The 25,404-nt window shown below is 43.8% G+C and overlaps 1 protein-coding gene across 3 annotated transcripts in view; it reads left to right on the top strand.

The window, feature by feature from the left end:
- Positions 1–8,899: 8,899 nt before the first annotated feature.
- SYN3 (synapsin III) overlaps positions 8,900–25,404 on the top strand; it is a 190,978-nt gene continuing 174,473 nt past the window's right edge. The window contains exons 1-2 of one of the 3 annotated variants that reach the window (XM_063154395.1): positions 8,907–9,030; positions 23,829–23,880. The gene's annotated coding sequence lies outside the window, so the exon portion shown is untranslated. Of the gene's footprint in view, positions 9,031–18,012; positions 18,121–23,828; positions 23,881–25,404 lie in introns of those variants that run through there. The other 2 variants (XM_063154396.1, XM_063154397.1) reach the window with 2 other exon arrangements.

Below are 25,404 nucleotides of genomic sequence, written 5' to 3'. Positions count from 1 at the left end.
CACCAGAACCAGCAGCACCAGAACCAGCAGCACCAGAACCAGCAGCACCAGAATCTGAATTGCACCAGTGTGCTCTTCTGTCCAAGGGGACTGGCCCTGCTCCTCATCCAGTAGCTCAATTGGAATGAGATACAAACCTGAAGGCCTCCTCACAAGGTGCTGGGTGCTTCAAAGACATGTCCTAAGAAATGTGAAGGAAAACTGACTTAGCCAATCCCAGAAAAATTATCTTTAATGAAGAACATGTTATTTCCCAAATAACTGTGAGGTCACACTATTTATAATACCCTAGGGGAGACACCAAAGGTACTGAAAGGGAATAGTGGAATCAGTGCTGTTCTGCTGAGTTGTTTGGTCCTAGCCATTCTGTCTGCTGCTGTAGCATACACCCAGCTCTCTCAAATTCCTTTCAGCCTGCTACCAGTGTCTCCTTCTCCTTTAACATGCTCTGAGGAAGACATTTAACCACCAGCATTAAGAAATGTGTTCATATTTTTACTCTCATTATCAGTCAGCAAGTAATTCTAAATTGTAACTTTTCTGTTAACGATTTCTGTGCTTAATTTTGAAACCTTTGTAGTATTTGATTCCCAGACCCCTCTTTTAAATGCAGTTGTTTCTTGCCCACTGCAGACTGCTATTGGAAATGCTCCCTTAGGATATCTGCACCTTTGGAAGAATTTATTCCCTCACCTTTCTTCCTCACTGAACAAGTCTTTAACCACTTCAGACAAGAGGAGTCTGCATGGCTACACCACTTTCCTTCCACTTCACCTCCCTGCCACTCTACTTGTTCACCATCCCCTCTCTTCACAATTCCCTCCCCTGCCCCCTTGTACTCCCCCTCCTCATTCCTCTTGCCTCAGCCTGCCCATTGTCCCCCTGGGGTTTGGGACAAGGTGAAATCTGCCCCATTCCAGAGCCCAGCTGGGCCAGCAGGGCTGAGGCTGCTGCACAGCACTGCACAGTATGGAGCACTGCAGAAAAACGTGTCCAGGCAATCCTGCTTATCCCATTCTTTTCACAGAATCCTTTCAAACCCTTTTTTCTTATTCAAGACATTTCTTTCTAGAGCCAGCAAAAGGATAGACCATTTCAAAAAACAGCAAGGTTTGCTTGCCAGTAGTCATAATCCCATCCTTACCCTTCTCTGAGTAATAGCAGGGACCTTGAGATTAAAAAGGTGAAATTAATACCTCATTAGAATAGCTGGTTTGTTTCCTACCAAATTTGAAAGATTTTTAAAAGGATAAAAAGGACAACTCAGCAAAAATAAAATGATTCCTAAATCCTAGTTTCCTTTCCTTAGTCACTCTAAACTTAATTTTCCACTCCAAAAACTGCGAATGCACTTTTGAGATTTTTGTCATAGAGTACTGCTTTGTATTTCAAACCTCAGCAGAAAAGACAGCAAGCCAAAATTTGACCTTGGATATGACAGGAAAAAGCAAAAAAACAATCAGGAAAAAATTAACTGTCTGCATTGGACTGCTGGAGGACTGGAGGAGAAACCTGCTTCTAGGCAGGATGCAGTTGTTTAAGAAAATCTCAAAGAAGAACAACAGGACTCAGAATTGGAGCTTTGCAGTTGTGAAATTATTTCATTGCTAGTCAAACTCAACCTTGGTTGAGGTGTAGGTGGGGGAGGAAGAGCACTTCTTTCCACTGAGAGCAAAATGTGAGTCTGTTCAGGGGCTGGCCATCTAGATCACTACTAATTAATGCTTGTGTGCTGTACACAAATAGCAGATGGCTCAAAAGGGCTGAGAGGGAAGAGTTCTGGGGGAAACTGTAGAAATTCCTGAAATTTTTGGGATCTGTGGTAAAGTGGCTGTGTGAACTAAGACTGTGGAGTCTGTAGGGAACGCTGTTAGGTTCAATGGCCTCAAGGTACAGCGTTTATCAGTTTAGGCAGCATGATAGAAAATAGAAATGGAAAACTTTGCTTAGAAAAAATGGCTCTTCTGGCATGATATATGGAGTTCGGGTATAAACCAGATTTTGGGATGGCTTAATAAGTCTCAAAAATATGCCTGAAATACTGAAAAGCCTCGAGAATTCAGTAAATTAAAATGAAAAGTGATATTGAAGATGGTGAAATGGAAAATCTCTTCTCTTCTCTTCTCTTCTCTTCTCTTCTCTTCTCTTCTCTTCTCTTCTCTTCTCTTCTCTTCTCTTCTCTTCTCGCTGGATTCAGTCATAGAGGATAAAACTTTGCCAATTAAGCTAGTTTTGAAAGTTAAGTCATAAATGTGTGTATCTAATCTTCCAGGTATTTTTTAATCTGACTTTATACCTCTGGTTAGTTCATGCCATCGTTTTTTAAACTAAATTACATTTTGAAATACTGATGGTTCCAACCGTCAGATCCCAAGGGGCAGTTATTAATAGATTTGAGATTTATCCCTCAATTTTAAGGAAGCCAGATAAACTTGGGAGAATGAGACAGCCTCTCTCCCACCAAGTTGGCCAAGGGACTTCATGGATACCAGTACAGGGCTTTCTGTTTCACTTTCTAGTGGCTGATCTCAGTCCTCTTCTATAAGTCTCTGAGCTTTTATGAGCAAGCACATTTCTGGTCAAAAAATGTTGTGTTTCTCTTGCATTAACCCTATGGGCACACTGTTAAGTGCTGCAAACACATGGCTCTGGCCAGCTACAGCAGTGATCCTCAGCTGAATGGGATGTCTGCTATTGGGAAATGTCCTGCTGCACAGGCTGGCAGCTTCTGTGCCTCAGCTCCTTAAACTGTTGGTCTGTGGAATTGATGGGAAGTAGCTGAGCCACAGAAAAATCTCAGAAGCAGCTTTGTGTCTGTGAAGGCATTTGTTTTGGAAATCATGGATACACATCACTTTCCCCACAGCCAGTGTTCATGCAAAGCAAGGTCTCGCAGTGAGGTGTTGCCTCCAAAGCCAAGGCTACTTAGCCCTGGAGCATTTTCTAGGAGAGAAAACCCAAACCCATGCAGGGTCCCACAGGGTGGTTTCCTCTAGCGTGCTCTCTGGTCCTTTTGTAGTTGCCTGGCAACCAGGGAAGGGAGGAGGAGGAGGAGAAGGATGTGAGAGCATGGAGGCATCTGAAGAAGCAGATTATTTGTAGCAAACCAGTCAGCAAACATTATTAGTAAAACATCATTATCTGCAGCAAATCAGCTCTTGGTTCTCTTGAGCTACTTAGGTCATTCCTGGCCCTCCTCAGATGGCTGTCTGCCAAAGGTGAGGACCACGATTCTGCTGTAATTTTACAAGAGTTTCTGCCTAGTGTGAATCCTTTGGCAGTGCCAGAACTCTTCTTCTGCAGTGGGAACTTACCTTTTCTGAGGTAAGAAATGAGCTTTGATCATTGCCCAGAGCTCCCCTGTGTTATGTTAGGTATGCTGTGGCTGAGCAGGGCCCCTTAGCTAAAAGGAAGCCAAAGATGAGTTCAGCTCAGCCGTCCCTTCTGAACATGATATTTAACCTCAGATCTTGTATATTATACTTTCCATAATTGTCAAAGGGGCTAGAAACTCTAAAAGGTGAAGTAGGTTTTTCTAATCCAAGAAAGTAAAGAAACAGAAAGGTATAATTTTTTCATCTCCAATTAAATATCCAAACAACAAATCCAGTGTAGGATTTGTTGTTTGGATGAAAACACACTTAGATGAAGCAGGAATGTGGGAGAAAGAAGTCAAACCTGTGCTCTGTGAGCTACAAGCCAGAGTGTCACATTCTCATGGGTGTCTTGGCCATTGGTCATCCATTCTAAATTTGGCCCAATGTTGCAGGGTGTCCAGAGTGTAGAATAATTTCTATAGGAGGTGTAATGATAGTCTCTGCTCTGAATAGCTGACAAAATCTTGGTGCAGTTACTTTCTGTGCTGGGGAGAATCCAGAGGTGAGTCTCCTGTTGGCTTTGTTCAGGTTTGGGCCCTTTGTTTCCTTCATCCTAAATGGGTGCTATAAACTTTGGCATATTGCCTATGCTGCCATGGAGTTAGGGCAGGTCTCTCTCTTTTCTGATCTTTGGGAGGGGAAAATCCATACCATCAGTGAACAGGAACACTATTTTTGCCTTGGAAAACAGCCTAGAAATGACGCTTTGCAAAGCATGGCACAGGACTTGGTGAAAATGTGATGTATTTTTAAAGATGATTAAAGCTATTAAATAGATTTGTACTCGCAGAGCCTCATCGAAAAAAATTGTATTTGTGCTTTCTTGTGTAAGAATAGCAGAGTGGGATAAAACATGGCTTTTAAAGGCCTCATTGCTAAGACATTGCTATTGTCTTTGAGATAGCAAGAAGTCACTGCAATGAATAAGCTAATTACAGAAACATTTTAGTGAATCATGGAATCATAGGATCATTTGGGTTTGAAAAGGCCTCTAGGATCAATTCCAACCATTAGCCTAACACTGCCAAGTCTACCATTGAACCGTGTCCCTAAGAACCACATGTACATGTATTTTAAATACCTCCAGGGGTGGTGACTCTATCACTTCCTTGGGCAGTGTGTTCCAATGCTTGACAACCCTTTCAGTGAGGATTTTTTTTTCCTAATATCCAATCTAAAGCTCCTCTAGTGCATGCAACTTGAGCTAGTTTCCTTTTGTGCTATTGAGACACTTGTGAGAAGTGACCAGCCCCCTTTCAGGTGCTTGTGGAGAGTGGTGAGGTCTCCCTTGAGCCTCCTTTCCTCCAGGCAAAGCAACCCCAGCTCCCTCAGCTGCTCCTCACCTTTACTCACTGAAGTAAGTAAAGAATACCAGTAGAAAAATTGTTCGCTTTTTTTACCCTAGATGGAGAGATGATACCTGGAAGTTCTTGAAAAGTTTGTTTGAATAAGTCACTATTGCTGAAGAATGAAAAACCATTTTAATTAAGGACATGTTTAGGATAATAAAACATGTTTTCAGTGGGATGGTAATATGCTTTTTATAGAGACCACCATACAGATATGCAGTAGCATTGAAGCCTCAGAATAATGCCTCAATCTGACTAGATAAAAGAAATTCAACTTGTCCCACTTCAGAAAATAACATCCCAGATACTTCTAAGGAGTCATTCCTCTTCTGATATGCATTGCTCTTTTCTTCCTATCTCCCTGTTCTCTGTTCCTCAGGTTCCTCAGATTTATTTCTGCTATACCTACCCCTTGAATGCCTCTGCTCTTCCCATCTCACAAGCACATTTGCCAAATTGACATCTGTTAAAGTAGCTGTCACAATATGAAAAAGAAGCTCACATCAACCTGGTCTCTGCCATGTATTGTGGGTCCAAAACAAGCCTGCCTGGCTTGTGTGCAGCCCAGCCTACTCCTGCTGCTACAGTGGGATTACCTAATAAATGTTTTGTGCAAGGCTTTGGCAAAATGGCAGGGAGGGAGCAGGAAAAGGAACAGCCAGTCTCATTGGCAAGTAGATAATGAATTAAAGCCTTGTTTTCTGGTCAGTTATAATCAATTAGGTGTTGGACGCTCTCAGCAACTTGTGCATGTGGATACCCCGGCACTGGGAAGAAGACCCCAAGACCAACACTGACTCAAGATGTTGAAATAATGCCATAACATTCCAAGTAAGGCAGACTTCCAATGAATTTTGGAGCTCAAAAGATGAACTAAATATCAGGTATGGGAACACTTGTATAATGAAAATGCATCATTTTTATAAACAGGAGTTTTTTTTTCAAAATTTCTTGAACTTATGGATCTCTGTAGTATGTGTGTTTTTGCTTGGCAAGTATCCTGTTTGGACTGTAATGCTCACTACAATACAATCATTTATCTATCCTTAAATTTCTCAATTGCTTCTGATTTTCATGCTAAACCCAGTTCTTCATCTGGAGATGAAAAGAGAGGACAAGAAACTTTTGCAATTTAACTTCATTTGTCCAAGTGCCTAAATTTCCCTAATTTTGGATCTGCTCCCACTTACTGCTGCTACCCTCCAAAAGGGGCTTATGCCCAGTAAGGCGTCATTTCAAAGGAGAATACCAAAACTTCCACTAGCAATAAACTGTCTGATCAAAAATAATTATGGGGAAGGAGAGAGCTTCTATGAAAACTACAAAGCTGTCTGGAATTTTTCCAAAATAATGTACTTTGTTTTCAGCCAAGAATACCTCAGCTATTTCAGTTGACAACCAGAAGATTTCACTGAAAAATTTCTATTAAAATAGTGATTTTCTTAGAAGGCACGCAAAGAAAAAATATTCAGCTAAAAGAAAAGAAAAATTAGAAAGAGAGCCAGCTTTGATAGAAAATATTCAACAATCCTACCAAGGATTGAATTCCTTCTGAAGAACTGTAGTGTAGTAGCCTGTCTTCCCTTTGTTTAGTTTGTCAGATTCTCCTGACGCCATTGATCCTGCAGATTTTTTTCTCTTAATTGCTTTAATTAATTCCTTGGGGTTAGCAAAAGACTTTGCTCAGCTTGTTTCAACTTCCAGAGGGTTTCCACCACAGGTGGCGAGGACCCTTCTTCCTTCTCTCCCTCTCCCCTGTGGAAGTTGTCTCTCCTTTTAACTGCAGCACAGATTCAGGGTCTGTCTGTCTGTCTGTCTGTCTGTCTCTCCAGTGCCTGCCTGCAGTGACGCCCCTGCCCCTTCCTCCGCCCTCCTGCATATGTGCTGCCCCCTCTGTGACTGCTCTGTGGACCACACAGCTGAGCACCTCACAGCAGAGTGAAAGTCACACTAGTGCTGGGAGGGCTGGTTTGTTCCCTCTTTAGCCAAACTTTGCTCCCAATTATTAAAGCCTTTGTCAGGGAGGCTTTGATGCTAGGAATTAACTTGAAAGGAATTTGATAACCAAGGGCCATATTCACGATGCAGAGATCTCCACTGAAGGGCTCTTCCCCCCTCCCCAGCATCTCCTGAATTTTGAGTAGATTCCCTAGTTGTCATGGCAACAGCCTAATTTGCTCTCTTTTTGTGGTTTAAGTAAGCATCATGTAAAAGCTCCTCAACAAATGATGCTAAAACATCCTGAGCTTTGGTAGTGACACTGGGCAACTTGCCACATGGCTTAGTTTAATTGCTCTGAAGCTACCACCAAGTGCATAATTCAGGCTTTCCTTTAACACAGGAAAAAAGTTCGGATGGCTTCAAGGGAAGGAGGAGGAGGAAAAGAGCAGCTGCCATTCTTCAGAAGTGAAGAAACTGCAGGAGCATGAGGGCAGTTTTGTCCCTTTTTGTGGCAAAGAAGCCCACAACAGAGAAAGACAAAAACTTAGTTGAGACTGTTACTTTTCACTCTTTAGATCACTTTGAACTTGGTGAGGAGGGCAGAAGCATCCACTGATCCTGTACTCTGTTCTCCCAGGGAAGGCAGCATGGCTGGATCCTGCTTTGGGACTGAGATGGAGGTAGATGGCGCAGCCATTTAGGAGCTGGCAGCCCCCATGCATTGTCCCAGCTTCCTGCTAGTCTTTCAATGTGAAGGCAGTGCCTAAGGAAAGGCAGTGCCTTTAGGAAAACTTCTGGTCTGTCACCAATGAACTGCCTTTGTATCTTTGCTGGTGCTTGGGCTTGACTTCACCCTGGTGTCCCTGCTGCCTCTGGAGGCAGAGCTGAGGCTACCCAGCCCACCAGGCCTGGGAGAGGAGCCAAACCAAGAGCTGGTGTAGGAGTTGCTTGAGTTGCTTTGGGCTCTAGTGCAAATTTGAACCTCTCATCATTGTGATAGTAGATATATAGACTCTACAGAGTAAATATTAGCACATGGAAAGCAGAGTGTAAAGGGTGTTCTTGGACTCTAAGGGAAGAAGAATGACAGCTTCATCCTGTCTGTTAATTTTTCAATAATGGTGGAATGACACATCTCTTTGTTAATACTGTGCACATCAGCATGTATTAGCAGTAGCTTTCAATATTGCTGTGAATGGTCATTAAAAACCCCTGTTGGCTGCTTGGTCTGTTCTGAGAATACCAAAGGGTTGCCCTGCTGAGCTCCTCCACTTCCACTATTCCTCCCATAAAATGAAACTCTTTAGGCAATCAAAGTGGTCTGAGGCTTGATTTAGATAGTGGTGACCCTGTTGAGGGAATCTGCAATGGTCTGTAAATCTTCAAACAAAGCATCACCTGAGGAAAAACAGCAGTATTCGTTTTGGGACCAACAACTTCTTTGGAAATGCAAGTATAGATAGTTGTCTCTAGAAATTTCTGGTCAGGAAAAAAAAAGCGCCAAAACAGAACTCTTTAGTCATTTGGTTTGGGGGAAAACTGCCATTTTAGAGTGGTTTTTTTTATGTGGGGATCCAAACTCCCACAGCAGGCATGTGAAATCACAGTCCCTGGGCAGTGCATCTGTGAACCTTTCTCTCTCAGGAACCTGTACTTGCATCCTCCGGGTGTCTGAACCTACGGGATAACAGCAGAGTTGCTTTACAGAGGATACAGTGATACAAGGCAGACTCTCCCTTTTCCCTGTGATCTGCTTGTCGTGTCACTCCCTTCTCCAGAACAGTTTCATTCTTTTCTCATGTATTGCATTCAGCTAATAGGCAAAGTGTTTGATGCTCTGCGGTATCACTTTGCCTGGACAGAAATCTCTGCATCCACTGAGATGGTAGTGACCATTCACAAGGGAAATACTCTATTATGGGCTGAGGAAGGAGGTGCAACAATAAAATGGGAATGCCATGGCTTAGGGGGAGGAGGACAAGAGGGATGGAGTGGGGAATACAAGTGGGTAATCTAAGGTCTCCTTTTCAGGAGTGACAGAGAGATTCTGGGTTTTTTTACCCACCTCTCTGGTAAAAGCCTGACAGTGGGGGTGAAGTCTGTGACACCAGAGCCTGCACACCCTTGTTGTTTTACTAAATTATTCATTCCTGTTCCTGTGATAATATAGTTATAAGGAGGAGCCTAATTGAATTTACTGTCTGGCATTGGCCAATAGGGTGATAAGGATCTGGCAGAATGGGATGACGGTGAATCCTGCTGGTGTGCTGTGAATGTGAAGCAGGACGGACTGGCAGTTTGTGTGCAGGAGGGAAAAGCAATCGGTCCAGGGCCCCTGGATTAGCAGAATAAGGAAAGGAAAGGTAAGGGAGCGGGTGGGAAAGGGATTTGCCTGAATCATACACTGACCCTGTGCTGAAAGGCTGGTTTTGTTCATAGGAAAGCACTCTGCAGGCAATGTTTTCCTGCAGGGTTTGGAGGGAGCAGGAATGCATGTGGTGGCACTTGCTCAGTGCATGTAGCCTGTGCCTTTGTCTTTATACGTGCTGCAGGGCTCTATAACGCTGCATGCTCACCGAGCGTGTCTGTGCAGAGATTCCTGTGGTTTGTGTGGATCCAGCAGCAGTGCACGGAGCCTGTGCAGTATACATGAAATGAGGGGAGTCCAAAGGGAGGAATTACCTCATGGGCAGAGTGGGGAAAACAGTAGTGCTTTCTGGTTGGATTGAAAATGAAAATGCCGAGGCTCTTTGTGAGCTGCTGGCAAACAAAACAGAGCAAGTGTAGGTGCATCTGTCTGTGTATGTACTGGATCTGCAGTGAGATGTTAAAATGAGAAAGAGGAGATCAGACTGGAGCATTAGATGTCGCAGGTAGAGATAAATTGCAGGCAATCTGTGTAATCAGATTCTCTAACATGGAGAATGCAAGTGAGTACGGAAGTGGATTAATCCTCTCTGCTGAGCTGGCTACACCTGGAAAGCAAGGGGGAGATGGGCTGGGAATCGGGACAGGGAACGTGCCTGGTTAGGGAAACTGATGCTCAAACCATCCTGCCTGCTGTGCCTGCAGCTAAAGTGGTAGCTTATTGAGTTATTTCCACATATTTGTTATTTCCCTTTTAATGATGCAAATGTGAACATCTCTGAGGATCAGGGTAGAGTCCATAAATTGACATCATCTGGAAGAACAGGACTACATCAAGCAAATTAGCCTCTGCCCTTCCTTTTGTTTCGCTGCCTTTGCTCTGATAACAAGTGACTGCTGAACAGACAGGGCAGGTGGGGGAAGATGGATTACAAATGTGGCAAGTGGCATTAAGCCATGCAGACAGCGAGTGTCCTTCGCAGTGATGTTATAATCACACTTCTTCTGCTTACATCTTTGCAAGGGTGTGAGACAAGGCTGTCCTGAATTTGGGGTAAGCTTATTCCGGTCACCACCTGGAGCAGAGGTCACAGGTCATTGTAAGGCACTAAAATTTTTGGCTGCTTCTCAAAGGGGTTCACCACCTCATTCTTTTCAAGCTGGAATCCAGAGGAAAGTGTTGCTGAGACTAAGACGTTGCTCACCTGTGGATATCTCATCTCTGTTGGAAACTCATTCTTATGAGGAGTGTGGAGGGAGATATGCTTTTTCTGCTTGCGCAGAAAACAGCAGCCAGAGGCTGCCTCCAAAAGAGAAGGCAGAAAACCCCATAGGGAGAAGCTGCAAAATGCCTTATCTTGGATTAGCCAAACCCTTTTGCCCAAATAGGTTCTCCTTTCTTCCTGACACCAAATTTCTTACATCAGGGGTCAGCTTTCCTCTACCAAGCTTCTTTCTTTTCTGTGGTTTTCTCACATGGCCTGAAGGTTTAGAAAATGACTGATATCCCCATCAGAGAGCACCTCCCTATTCATGTCCACACTCTGCCCATGGCATCTCCTGGAGTCTCTGGGTTGTGCTCCTCTGAGTGGTGGGCTGAGTCTGACCCCCTGTCTCACAGTGTGTGCATGCACCCCAAGCAGGGCCAAGGACACTCACTTGGTAAAAGTATGGAAAGGTTCCACCTTGCAGAGGGTATTTGTATTGGGTGATGAAGAAAAGGAAACATTGCGGATTCCTGTGGGATAGAGGCAGGCTCTCCTCATCTCACCTGGAACGGCTGACTAAAAAATGGATCTAACACAGGGCATATGGTCATAGTTGTATTTGACATCAGCATTCAAAGCACTCCCAGTAACAGAGTCATTGAAGAAATGAAAAAAAGAGCCCTGGCCATTTGAGAACAAACTCCCCAGTGTAATAAAATTCTTTCAATTTGCCCCAAAACAGAGGAATAGTTGAATAACTTGCTTATTCACTCACTGTAGAAGGCTGCACAGCTCCCAGGTACAGAGCAGGAGGTTCACCCTACCAAAAGGTGGGCAGATACTCATTGCTCCTGGAGAGTCCCTCTCTCTGCACATCAGAGGAAGTCCTCTGCTCTTGCTGGGTTTGGGAAGCGCACCTTCCCTGGGAGATGCCCGCAGGGATTTGGCAGGAGGAGCATCCCCTGAGGCTGCAGCAGCAGCAGCAGCAGCAGCACCCGGTGGTGCTGGCAGTCACAGCCGGCTGGGTGCCTGCATTGTTTGCTGCTGCCCTCCGAGCCCACGGGGAGCTCGGAACGGGCACAACGCCAGCAGATCCCCAGGGAAGCTGACGACATGGCCAATTCACCGGTGCCAGACACTGTGCTGGAAACCTGAGGTCGCTTTGCTGCCATTAATTGCTCAGATGATTAATTCATGCAATGATATCACTTTCTGGGGGGCAGGTTCGGAGGTCGTGTGCTCCAGTAACGAGAGGCAGGGTGGGATGCAAACTCGTGCTCCTGGCTGGTGTTAGCACTAATCAGAACAAACCAGCCACTGCGTGCTCCACATCATCCCTCCTCCCCCAGAAAGGGGACAGCTTTCTTCTTGGGCTTTATAGGGGGGATGAGGGGGTGGTGCCATGGGATGTGGGAGCAAGTGTTCTTATGGGATTTGCAGTATTGCAAATTCTACACCACAGGACTGAACCATAATGCCCCTTAACTTTCACAGCTACTCTGCAACACGGATTTTTGTTTTAATTGTTTTCATGTTAACTACTTTATTTATGCCATTTACATTGCACTTTCCAACAAGAAAAAACAGTATTATTCTCATTACAAAGACAAAAGAAAAAAGATTAAAAGAAGTGAGTTTGTTTCTTATTGCACAGTGGCTGTTGTGTTGCACTGTGGTGCTCTCATCTCAGAGGGTCGTGCTCAGTCTATAGGGGTGTGGGATCAATTTTTAGTTGGTCTGGAAATTCCCCAGAATGTCAAGTTTTGCAGTAAATACTCTAGGATATTTAATTCTTTTGCGATGTTTTTAGGCTAAAAAACCCTTTCCTGTCTCTTTTCTAGCTAAGCAAATAAGTCTAGAATTCCCAGGTGGGCACTACAAAGAGCTGTCCTGGCCCAGACACAATTAATAGCTGATAAAGTTTCAGCAACTTGATCTGTCAATCTGTTGGTAGGTGAAACATCTAACTTGAAATGTCAGACAAACCACTCAGGGCATTTTCAGAGCTGTTGTAAGAGAATTTTGTGTCACTCTGCCACATGGATCCCTCCCTCTCGCTCACTCCAGTGCTGTTCTTCTCACTTCAGGCCTCTGTGGTTTTGGCTGATTTGCATCCTCAGAGGTGTACAAAGACCTGGATCATAAGTTTTCAAACAGGCTTGGTAAGACCAAAAGGAAATCTTTCCATTTCTAGATTGGCCTTTTATTTATGGGATAAAATGGTTTCCTTTCTGTTTAAGCAGTGCAGAAGCCATGCTCTCTCTCCATTCTTGATAATTCTTCACTTTTCCCATCCTTTGTGATATGTCGTGGTATTCTCCTACCTCATCTAGAGATTTGAAAATGTCAAGGAGCTTTTTTAAATGCCAACAAGTAACAGAGATTTGATTAGCAACTGTAGCAGATCCCTTACCAGTCCAGTACTGTAGACTCATATATATTTATAATACAGTTATCAAGGAAAATGAAGTGATTAAGCAGAACTAACGATGTCTGTATTAATGGCTGTCAGGTTCCAGACGTTCATCTCTTGTCTGTTTAAGGAGGAATAATTCTACTGTGTCTGGGCAGATCAAATGCTAAAGCAAGGGTGCAGTTTGGCTCTGCTGCCCTTAGCAGATTGCACTGGCCACAGGAGACGTGGTCCAGGGCACGTGCCTGTAATTTTAAAAAGTGAGAAGAACTAATAAAAGTGAGAAAAACTAATGACACAGCCTTGGAAAAGTAGGAGGAAGAGTCCGTGGTGGGGCCTTGGGGCAGAATAATGTTTTGTCCTGGTGGCGGCCCTCCACTGCAAAGGGCTGAATTGCCATCAGAGTGACAGGAAGAGGAAGAAAAGATTGTCTGCTTCCCAGGATGGCCTGTGGGGGACTGGCATGGGGGAGAGGGGAAAAAGTGAATTGGATGGCATAGGAAAGACCCTTTTTCTAGGTTTCCTGAAACTGGGAGTATCCCCTTCCTATCACTTTGAGAGAGTAACCACAGTCATTTTTAAAAGCACATCAAATTTTGCTCTGAACTGTCAGACTGGGATATGAACAAGACAGAGAGCTGCTGTGTTGTATCATACTCCAGCCTGAAGAAGACAAGCAGCATTATATTCCTGTGTGTCTGAAAAATAAATCAGAGTCCATGTTAAAAGAAGGAGGAAGGTAGGACAAAGGTAGGACTGAAGAGTCATATGAAAAGCTGGACAAAGTTACAGAGAGGGGTGTGCATTTTTTTGGAAGAAGGAAATTTTGGTTTCTGCCAAGCTTTATGGCTTTTGGCTGATTTATTTCCCACTCTCAGCATGATCCAGATCAAGCAGTCCTTCAGCTGGGGAAAAAATAAAAGCATTTGCTTCTTTGTTTCTTCTCATACACAGGAGCAAACATACACCTACCAACTCCTTTTGAAAGATGGCAAACAGTGTCTTCAGCCAGGTCTTCATGGTTTGAAATGGTTTTTGGCTGAGCTCCCTTGAGTTTAAAAGGTGTGCTACCTTGAGCCCTATGTTTTAATTTACAATTTAATGTTACATTTAGTTGACAAGAAGGAAATAGTATTTTAACTTGCTGATTCTAGCCCTTTAAAACCCCAAAGCCATTTAAGAAAAGATACTAATTGACCGGTTGTTCATAAAAGCCCCAGCTAAAGCCACTCAGATTACTTGGAGTCAAATAAAGAGTTTACTGATTCCCATCCAAGTGAGTAGAGAAAGTCCCACTCCTCTGCAACTCAGAACTTCCAAGCCTGCTGGAAAAAAATAGCCAGAAATGCTTGCATCATATCTTTTATGTAGCCAATGCAAAATATTTTTAATCTAGAAGGACTGGTAGGCTTTCACCAGCACTAAATTAAGTTTATAAGTTTATAAACACAAGGATATTTACATAGAGCTATTAGAAAAGCAAAACCAATAGCAGCAGAACAGTCAACTCCAAGATGATTCAGACCCTTAAAATCTGTCATTTAAAATATAGTAGCACTCCTTTTTTAGATGAAGTGCATTATTTTTAATATAGGGTATTCTGGCCCTATGTGGTTGTTTTCTTTTGTAAAACATAATGAGCATATCTGTCATGCCATCATCTTTCTCCCCCACTTCTAACTGTACTTTGCTGGGTTTAGAGTAGAGCTGAAGAGCCCTGTAGTGCATTGCAGCCCAGGAACATATCAAAGACATTCTTGGCTGCAGAAATACTTATCAGAGCAAGCTGATAAACTCCAGAGGATGATGCTAGAAAATACAAATCCGTCTTGGAGAAGGAAAATCAGGAGTTTTGTCACTGAACTTACCAGCACAGCGCAGTTTTTTATAGCCACTGCTGTAGAGCAGCGAACAATAAAATGGAAATTTGGGTTAAAGAATGACCCCATGGTGCCAGAGGTGATGGCACCATGTGTTTCTGTCCCTGAGTCACCACACACACTTCTGATGCACTGTGCCCATCACTGGCAGCTGCCAGGGGCTGTGGACACAGCGCATGGGCAGGGAACACACTTGGTGCATGGCTCTTTTCTGAAGTGGCCTTGGCAAAACCAAATTATGTGACAAGCCAGGAAGCATTTATTCTTTTTTTAGCCCCAAAGGTTTTTGATTCACTGCTTAAAGATGAGTCTCAGTGCCTGTATTTCCCTGCATGCTCGCTAAAGCATTGCACTTTGGCAGGAGAGGTTGGATGAAGCACTGTGCTCCCTCCAGCAGCTCAAGGCTGCTCTATTTAGCTTGATGCTTCTATCTAAAATAGGCCTGTGTGTATTTAGTTAATCTTTTGGGCAGACTTTCTTACTTCAGCTTCTTGTGAAGTTTCTTTTAGCAGGGGAGAGAGGAGTAGGCGAGGTAGGGGGTTGCTGCTTTATAATAAAACTGAGGAGAGGCTGACAGGAATCCACATGAAGGTTACCTTGGTTCACTCTGGGCAACCTTAATAATTCAGCAGAGCCTTTCTAGTCCAGGCTTCCCACGCTGTTCCCCACAGGGCCAGTTTCACATATGAGAGTTTCTTGAGGCCATTCAAGGCACCAGCTACTGAGAAACACAAGGCATAGGAGAGGATGGTGCCTGTCAAGAGCTGGAGCTGCCTATTCCTATTAATGTGCAGGCAGGCTTTTCCAGGGAAGATTCTTTGATGTCTCTGACTCTTGGTCACAGTTCACAGGCCTCTGGCTTTACATGTCATGCTTCTTTCTTGAAGGAAAGTGCCACCTCTTTCTTCTGCTGAGCCCCACGGTCAGACTGTCACCTCATGAGGCGTGACCCTCAGAGCAGGACAGTGCCTTCGGTCACCCAGGGCAAACCCAGACCTTGCAAAGTCACAGCTGACATCTCCTGCAAAAATCATGCCAGCTGTGCAAGACCATCTGCCTTCCACCATCATCGGGATGAGAGAGGGGTCACTTCTAACTTCCAAATTCTTTTCATTTCAGAGAGAGCCCCTTAGAAGCTGATGAGAATTTTGCTTGAGCTAGAAGGGAAGGAATTGACTTTCTGCTTTCTGAGATATTTTCCAGTTAAATAAGTAGCATTGCTACAGTTTTTCTCTATGCTCTGTTCTGCTAATAGAAGCAATAGCTGATTACCTCACACAATGCTGTAAGACCAGTATATTTTCTACGAACAGAGTAGGTGGTGAAGAATGAATAGACTCTTCAGTTGTCTGAATTCCTAAGTGTATGTTTTCATGCTTAGTGATAGGGCAACAAAGGCAATGGGCAGGTAAGAAAAACTCTGATTTTTAAGGAGATTTAAGGATTTTTAAGGAGATTTTTAAGGATTTTTAAGGAGAGCACAGCACCTGTCTGTTTTGTAGTATGGTCAGGGGTAGCAGCTGATGGGGGAGGTGAAATAAGAATAGAATCATAGAATGTCTTGGTTGAAAGAGACCTTAAAGATCACCTAGTTCCAGCCCTCTACCACCACGGACAGGGACACCTTACACTAGGTCAGGTTGCTCAGGACTCTATTCAATAATCATCTGTAATAAATAACAAACCAGCTGCCATCTCCTGCATCACTTGGCAATATTTTTTATTCAATTTTCAGGGCAACACAAACAAAAAAATCAGCTCAGTTGAAACTGCTGCGAGGCACTGCCTAGCCCTGTGCTGTCAGCAGCTGCTGCTCAAGATCTAGCTGCCCAGGAGAGAGCTTCTGGTTTACAGCATGAGCATCTGAGCTCTCCTGGGATGCTTAAGCAAGTGTCTTTGCATTGGGGTACCATGTGGTCGTGCAGTCCTTGCTGAAGCTGGGAGAAAACACTGTTTTCTTCACTCAGGCTTTCAGGGAGCTGTGCTTTGCTCTTGCTGCAGGGACTATGGCTTAACTACAGGACTGGTTTGCACCAGCTGGTGAGTATTTACAAACTAGCCTTGGAGTTGTTTTTCCAATCAGAAACTATAAACTCATGATGGGAGGAGATAGGAGAAAGTACACAAGCTGCACTAGTGGGAGGACAAGCTCAATGATCCTAGTCTTCAAATTCATTTGATTTCTACAAGTGCTCTGCAGTGCTTTAGTGGTAATTGAAGAGATCCAAAGCAATTATCCTCTTTCAGAAATGAGATACTAATGATGGAGAGCTGAAGCGTGACAAGAGCAAGTGATTAAGCTGATGATAGTGAAGGACTTCTATATATTTGTTGTCATGCTGTGTACATTATTTTTGCTCACAATATGGCCCCTTCTTGTCCTGGTTTTACTTTTGTGTTCCAGTATGAAGTGATTTAACCAGGATCACTCATGCATCTCTTAGGAAAACATATGTGGATGTGCAGGGCCTGCCCCCAGCATGTGAAGGTGATTCAATACTTTGATGAAGTTCAGTGATGATAACAGATTTTATAATCCCATCACTGGGACATGTTTGGTTACTGTTTTTGCACTGAGTAGATAAAAAAGGGGATAGAACTCCTTGTGTCTAACCTGGCTTTTTTATAAAAGATCATCCATACACTAATTTCTTACACATTATCATCTTCTGGGCATCAACAACAGTTTGTGCAGCAATCAGCTCTGAAACTAGAGTCCAGTGACATTAGCAGTGTCACAGACATATTTTATGAAAAATCCTTTTGCCCGGGTCCTTTCTCCTGAGAAGCTGAGAAGCTTCAGCTTCTCCATGTTTTCCTGCTTTGGAATGTGACTTGAAGTATTGTTTACTCAGCATGTGAAATTGTTTTTACTTGATGACCAATGACAGCCACCTGTGTCGAGGCTGTGAGCAGTCATAAGATTTTATTACCATTCCATTCTATTCCTTGCTAGCCTTCTGATGAAATCCTTTCTTCTATTCCTTTAGTATAGTTTCAGTATATAATTTTCTTTTAATATATATAATAAAATAATAAATCAGCCTTCTGAAACATGGAGTCAAGATCCTCGTCTCTTCTCTTCCCTCATCCTGGGACCCCTGCAAACACCACTACAATTAGCAGTACTCATTTAAGCTGAGAACTCTGTATATCCTTCCATGTTAGCAAGTAATATGTTTTTCAGGTAGGTTTATTTTTAAAGAGTTGCTGTACTTACGTTGTGTATTATTGAACACCTCTGCAATCTGTATTTATGTCACCACAGAGATCAGTCTCTCTAAAATGTGACCCAATATAACCTTTCAATGATTTATTTGTATAGTTAGTGACTTCCTTAAAGTCCTTTAGAAAAAATAGAGAAAGGACAGGTCTTTTGATCCAGAAAAACTCAAAGACTGGTTTTCTTTTGTGTGTGCATTCTTGAAATAAAGCATAATGTTTTGTATGTTTTAGTGAACTGACTGCTGCACTGCAACCTGCAGGAATATCAGTTCTGCCCTTCAGGTCAAACCTTTGGCAAATGCTGGATATGCAAGTGTAAGCACAGATTTTGGCTTGTCATCTGAACAGGAGGAGGCCAGGGTGAGTGCCCCTGCAAAGCTGCAGGGAATAAACACTTCCTCAGCCTGTTTGTTTAACATCTGGTCATCCATGCCAGCCATAGAAATCTTGGAGCTATGAAGTTACACTCTGGAGTTTGTGGTTTGGTTTGGTTGGGTTTGGTTTGGTTTGGTTTGGTTTGGTTTGGTTTGGTTTGGTTTGGTTTTTTAACCAGTTCTGTGTCTCCATAGTGATGACAAAGTGAGGCATTTGTTAACAAGTGGCCAGAAAATGTCAACCTTTCTAGCCTTAATGATCCTGAGAGCACAGGCACTCTGTCTGGGCAAGAGCTGGAAACAAACCTAGCAGAGCAAGGCAACTCTCCAGCTGTTACTCAGCACTCTGAGGAGTTTGGTTTGGATTCTTCAGGAGACTGCTTCAGTAGACTGCAGTTTACTCTTGGGCACGTCTTTTTATTTTGTAAATCCATATCCAGAGTTAAAGAGGCTTTTGTCTGTAAGCTTCAGTCATGTGGGACAGCACTACTTAGCTCTGGGAAATGCAGATTGCCCCAGAGAGGAATAGGAATACTTTGCAATGATGCTTCTATCATTACCCATATCATTGTACAATTGTACACAAGCACGGTAATTCACACCATGCTTGTGTGTGCACCCAGAAAGAGCTGACATCAGTGTCTGTGGCTTGAGTTCCTCTCACGGTGCCTGCTGGGGCTGTCCAGCTGCAGATGCTGCTCTTTCCCTCTTCCCCTTCCTTCTCTCCTTTCCTTGAGGCAGAACTTCTCAAAGCACAGAAGGAGAACCCAAAATAGCTGGGCAGATTCATCCTTTGTGTTCCTGGTTACAAAATGGTTCTAAGTGCTGCTTTTTTCCAAGCTTTCCAAGAAACCTTTTTCATTTTTTTCTCCACTCATGGTGGCTATATACTCTCCAGGTCTTGAAAGGTTTGGTGGTTTGTTTCTTAAAAAAGGCTGGCCACTCTTGTAACTCTTAAAGCTGTGTAATTCAGCTCTTGATCAGCAGGGGAAGCAGAGCTGCTGAAGCTGCCTGTGCTTGCCTCAGAGGTGCAGCATGAAGGTGTATGAGCTGAGCCTTGCAAGATCTCTGCACTCTGCAAAATAAAGCTTGTCATCTTAAATGGGAAACCAAGGCACTGCATGACCTTTCCCCAAGCTGATAGCAGGAGACTTTGTCATGGTTTGACGACCACATTGTGCTTTATTTCCATCTCCGGGCACAGCCCACTAGCCTAATTTTTCAGAACTTTGTATGGGTCCAGAATCTAATCCAATTTCCCCACTCATGTATTATATGTTCTGATGCTTTCTGTCTAAACACAGCACCTGGTGTTTGGAGCCATTTGTGGAGGGCTCCTACACCATCCAGCATGAGTACAAAGACTGGATAGGCAAGCAGGCAGGAACTGGGAGAGAAGGCAGTCGGATAAAAGAGAGTTAGTGAAATAAGGTAGCAATAAAGTTTATCCCTAGCTTTTTAAAAGTTATTTTCTGATCTTAGCAGTGCATCTCTGATGATGCAACTCTTCATCAACACAGTGTCCCTACAGAGACAACATAAATTCATAAATAGCCTTCAGAACCTGTCCAGATTCCTTATTGTAAGGGACCTAACACCTACCCCCTGACTGTCTGCAGAGGTTTCTGCTGGTACCACAGATATGTTTGGCTTGCATCTCTCCAACCTGCAGCCGTGCTAGAGCAGGATCTTATGCACATTTTTCAAGGTTGCAACAGGGCAGCAGGCACTGGCAATGTCACAAAGACTGGGGTGCTCAGTTCAGCTCTGGGATAGGGGAACGTGCCCCTGTTGGGGTGAGAAGTGTGTGGGTACACGGTGGGAAAAAAAGGGACACGTTCCACAAACCCACACATCTTTTCATGTGTCTCCATGTGATCAAAGATGTAAAAAAGTGAGGGAAAATATCTCCTACAAATCCTCAGCATGGTTCAGGTTGGCGATCACAGAGCTTGAGACAACTCATGCAGTTCTCCAGTTGAAGGTCTACCCATCCTCGTTGTCTCTTTGTCAGGAATAGTCCAGCCAATCTCCCACCACTTCTACATCACATGAAAGAATTGACATCAAGCTGTCTTACAGTTGTGTCACAAATCTTGCCCAGAATGCAGTAAAACATTGTCTTTCCCTTCTATCATCAAAATAAATCAGTAAGGGTGCTCCAGTTCTTGGCTTAGTCTTTGTACTGCTACATGAGATGGGCACATAAAGTTAGAAAGCAAAAGAGCTAAACAAAGGCAAATTACAGGTTTTATTTCTCCAGATATCTGCTGTTCACACCATCAGGTGAAGTAAATCTCATGTATATGATAAGGGGCTCCTTGCCATATGGGGAAAATCTGGGAAACTGAAATATGCTGGTGCCTGGAGTGATGCAGGGGGAAGAACTGAGGCAGATGCAAAGGCAGCAAAGCTTAGATGGAATATGTTAGTACTATAGATAGTTTGGAGGACTTAAAATATTTGAAGGAAGACTTTTTAACCCCCAGAAGCATAGAACATTTGGGAAAGAAACTGAGTTTTTGTAGCAGCTCAAAATGAATTAGAAGCATAGATGCAAGAATTATGAAGTTGTGTTTGAAGCTTTTTTATTTGGAAATATGCAATAGATTTTTGTCTTATAAGCATATCAAAAGTAATACAATTTGGGCTCCAAACAGAAAATCCTTCTTATCATTACCAGTTAACTAATAATTATGTATTTGATGTATACTATAATCTCTTAATTAATTGTTTCCTCCTGTTTCACAGCCTATAGCACTTTTTTCCCTACAACATATCTAGTTCACTTTGTGGTAGTGAAATATTTTGTTTACAAGCATTTTGAATAACCAGTCTATTGTGGCAGAACTGAAACAGAGTAGAAAGAAAATGGCCTGGGAATGAGGAAGTGATCACAATCAAGACACAAGCCCCATTAGCACTGGGCAAGATGCTGCAGTTTCCTCTGAGACCCTGTGAGTTGCCGGTCCCTGAGGCACCTCTTATCTGCATGAGCCCTAATGCATATTGGCAGGCCCTACATATTAAATACACCCGGCTCCTTGATTTTATTCAGATCAGCACTCTTCAAAGCAGCACGCCTCTCAGCTGAAGGAAATCCCTGCTCTATTAATGGTGTGTCTGGTGCCACTTTCACTCTTATCACCATGAAATCAGGGCTTGCACGGTTGCTGCAGAAAACTTGAAGCATTTCTCACAGCACACAACATGAACTGCATCAGATCCAAGATTGGGAAGCAAAAAGACAGGACCTTCCAAGCCCTGCTTACTTCCTTCCTACGAATTCATCCACTTAATATGCAGAGCATTTATCTTTACAAGTTCTTTGGTTGTACTGCTCTCTCCTGCTTTCCTTTACCCTCACCATGAGGAGCCACTTTGGCATGTGTGTAGCTATCAGCCTTAATGGAAGCATTAGTGTCACTATTGCTGGGGGTAGGAATGACCACAGCACTCCTGGGAAATAAGAAATGAAGCCAGGATGCAAACTCAACTGACTTTGGGATGGAGATGACTCAGTGGCATTCAAGGATTAGACACACTGCCTGCTCCAGTTGTGCTGGGTCTGGCTTTGCTGATAAGCAATTATTGATGTTGAGCAGACAGGCCACAAAAGGCCTCCATAAGCGCATTGACAAGAGGATATTATTACCACTGAGACAACACCACAGCCATTAGGTGCCAACACGATTTCCAAAGTGAGACTAAAATGATGAAATAATATATTGTTTCCAAGAAGTAACACGTCGTAATTTGATCTTGGGGGATATTAAAGCCAGAGAGAATTATCATAATATTCAGATTTATTTTTGCTAGAAAATTTTTCACTATTGTTCATGGCTTTAGTCATCTTCCTTTGCCATCTGCTTGAAAGTCTGATGATCTTACAGAGGCATTTTTTCACTTTGGATTGTTTTTCCCCACCTTCTTTTCCTCACTTGCCAATATGAAATAATGGGCAAAAGAGGAAGCAGACTTGCTCATTTGCTGTGCAAATGAGGGTGTAGCTCTTGGGAAGTGGTCCCATTTGCACTTGGTTTGATATGCACGCCCCCACTATCTTCAGGAGATAAGGCAGCCCCCCCTACCATGAAACTGCTGTGTAGAAAGCTTTGCAAAAGGAAAATACAGATAAGATTTGTGAAACCCAGACTTCCAGTTAAATAGCCACCCAAGCAGGCAGAGAGGATTTTTTTTAAGATCTGCAGGAATGCAGCAATTAGACAATGGAATCATTGCACCTTTACATGTTTCAGTGGCTTAGTGAAGCATGTTGAACATTGTGAAGTGATTCGCTTCTAACAGAGAGACATCCTGCCATCTCTGACAGTCTCTGTGTTTGAGCAGAGAAACAGAATGCACAAGAGACTGGCTTCTTGTGAAAATCCCCAGAAGGATGGGTGGAACTAGATGGTTCTTAGGATCCCTTCCAGCCCAGGCCATTCTCTGATTCTGGTGAGCTGCTGTCTAACACGTAGCAGGAGACTCAGGCTCCAGATAGGATTATTGTCTTGAGAGCTCTTTCTGCTCCCCTGCCCTGGCATCCCCTCCAGCTGCAGGCTTCTGACTCCTTGCAACTGCCTCCAAAGACACCATATGGCTCTGCTGGTGTCAGTGGGGTTTGTGCTGAAGTTTTACATGCTCTGGAAAATTTAAACCAGTGTCTACATTACAGGGAAAGCTCTCTGCAAACTGAAAACCATCATGGAAACTCTGCTTTCCTCTGTTCTTTGGGCTGGCATACAGTCTTTCCAATTCCTATGCTTTTTGTATGTGCTTCAGGTTTACAAAATGTGGAGTATTTTTGGTGGTATATCACTTTCTTTTTCTTACCCATGTTGTCGTAATTTCCCGATTTATGGAATTTCAGCTGTTGCTGAAAAATACCAAGAAATGTTTAAACATGTGAACCTCTTGAACCCAGGACTGTGGCAAATGAAATAAAAAACTAACAAAAATTCTAATTCACTTCAGAACAATTTGTTTTATTATGCTTTCAGTTCTTCCCAAGAAATGCCAAGTTATGCCAAGCTTGGGATGCTGAAACACTGAAACCATTCAGGGTGAAACACTGAAAGCTTGACAATGATAAATAACCTCTTGCTTTCTTCTTTTTGAAATGTACTAGAAATGTGGAAAATACAGTTTTAAAAAATATACTGTGTGTGGAAAGGCATCCAGCTGGATTTTGAGTTTCCTAACACGGCTGTCCCTCCACAGAGGTCGACTACCACATGATGTCAGTATGCCTGAAGGCAGAAAGGGATCCATGGGAATGTATTAAGACTTGAATGTGTGCTGAAGGCAGTCTGCAAAATGGATGTGAGGGGGTGAAAGTCAATGGTTGTTGCCAGGTGAGGAGCTTCCCCTCACCTTCCCTCCCACCGTGGGGCAGAAGGAAGAGTGCAGTCTCCAACAGTGAGGTGGGGGATAATCCCTCTGCAGTGTTTTTCCATCCTGCTGCCCCCAGCATTGCTCTGTCAAGAGCAGTAATCAGATGCAGGTTGGTGTGGTTGTGTCAGTTCATTACCTGACAGCATGAGATAACAAGCTCAGGGGAAATCTAAGCGTGGGTAGCAGCAATCAGCCAGCTGAGCTGGGTTCCCTCCAGACACTGCTGCACATCAGAAAATAACCCAACAAGAGTTTTAAGTGAACATTCTGTTCTTGTTTTCTAACACATGTCAACAGGTTTTCTGAGATAACTTGCATCTCCATGGAGTATATCCTTGAGAGAAAGCAGGTAGGTGCTTGGCTGCTGTCAGTGTGCTGAGTGAGTAGATTGCATATCCTCCCTTGCTCTTCCAAAAATATCAGCCAGGAAGTTTAACTGTGTGCTAGTAAGGGGCTGACAGTGCCAACCCCTTGGCTCTTGTTTTCAAGGTCAGCTCCACTTGACCTTCTTCTTGCCTCATTTGGTTGCTCAACATTGTTCCCTTTTGGTTCCCTGAAGGTGCTCACATTGTTGGGATTGCTGCGTGCTCCTGCATTGTCTGCTGCTTAAGCCTATTCCTGCTTGCTTCCTCGCTTTCTGCTACTGCCTTCTCCTCCTCCTGCTCCTCTCCCTGTCTCTCTTGCCTGCTCTCTTTCCTCAGGACTCACTCATTCTCCTGTGCCTCAGCTATTATTTCCCCACCCTGAAGTATAGAGCAGATCCCAGCCTGCAGCTCCATGGCCCAGATGCTGTTTTCCCAGCTAGCTTTCAGGAGCAGCTGTTTCACTCAGCAGCAGATGACTCCTGCTTGGTGAGAAGCAGCTGCTTGTCTTGCAACTTGAGGAACTCCACAGGAGCTGTTGCTTGGTCTGGAAGCAGCCCATGGGCTGTATTTGCAGCTGTGCAGGGAGCTCCCTTCCTGCAGGCAAGTTTGTGCCTGGCACAGCATTAAGTAGGTGATGTGTCTCCCTGTGAGCCATACGGAGACTGGTGTACACAGGGAACGTATGACTTGATGGTGTAGAGCCAGCAGCTCTCCTGCCTGTGGCTCTGGAGTGACAAAAAACACTCAGCAGATCTGTCTTGCTTCTGATGGAGGTGTAGGCTCCTGCATTTGTGAAAATTGCAGCCCTGCTCACTTGCCAGGGTAAGATCTGTGTGTGCACTGCGTGGATGTTGTGCTGCATAAGAGCTACAGAGCCAGATTTGGCCTGACAGGCTGAGCCCTCAGCAAGTCCACAGAGAGTTTCAAGCTGTAGGAAAATGAGGCCCTAATCTCTCAGCCTGTGCCTGTATGGAAACACCTACTTCTGAAAGTTAAATAACAGTAAGTGTGAGTGATGCAAAGGCAGACTATGAGGTTTTCCAGCAATGAAAGCAGTGTAAACTGCTGGCAGAAAAGCTCCTGGCAGTTTGCACTGCTCCCATTGCAGAGAAGATCTCTGTGGTGGCGCTAATGGCAATTGTCAAATCGATACAGTGAAGCCTAAAAAAAAAAAAACCAAAACCAAAACAAACAAAAAAAACCAACAAACTTTTTCAATTACATCAGCCAGATCATTAGAAAAATGTATGTAATGAGAGGAGGACTATCACTCTGAGGTGCCCAAAGCTGAGTAACCCCAGAGTGGAGCCAGGCGTTGCTCTCTGCTGCAGTGTCATCCATTGATTTTAACCTCTGTGTGCTTTGCCAGAGGGAGATTTCCCGGTGACATCAGAGCTTAGGTTTCCTCGCCTTCCTCCCCAAGCCAACGGCATGCAGCCCAGTCTTAGCAGAGAGTGGAGGCTGTGCCAACCAGCACAGGGAAAGGCCAGACTAAGTGCAATGTCCCA

Source organism: Melospiza melodia, chromosome 4 (genome assembly GCF_035770615.1).
Source record: "Melospiza melodia melodia isolate bMelMel2 chromosome 4, bMelMel2.pri, whole genome shotgun sequence".
In the NCBI taxonomy this organism is placed as follows: domain Eukaryota; kingdom Metazoa; phylum Chordata; class Aves; order Passeriformes; family Passerellidae; genus Melospiza; species Melospiza melodia.
This window is presented reverse-complemented; position numbering and strand designations above follow the sequence as displayed.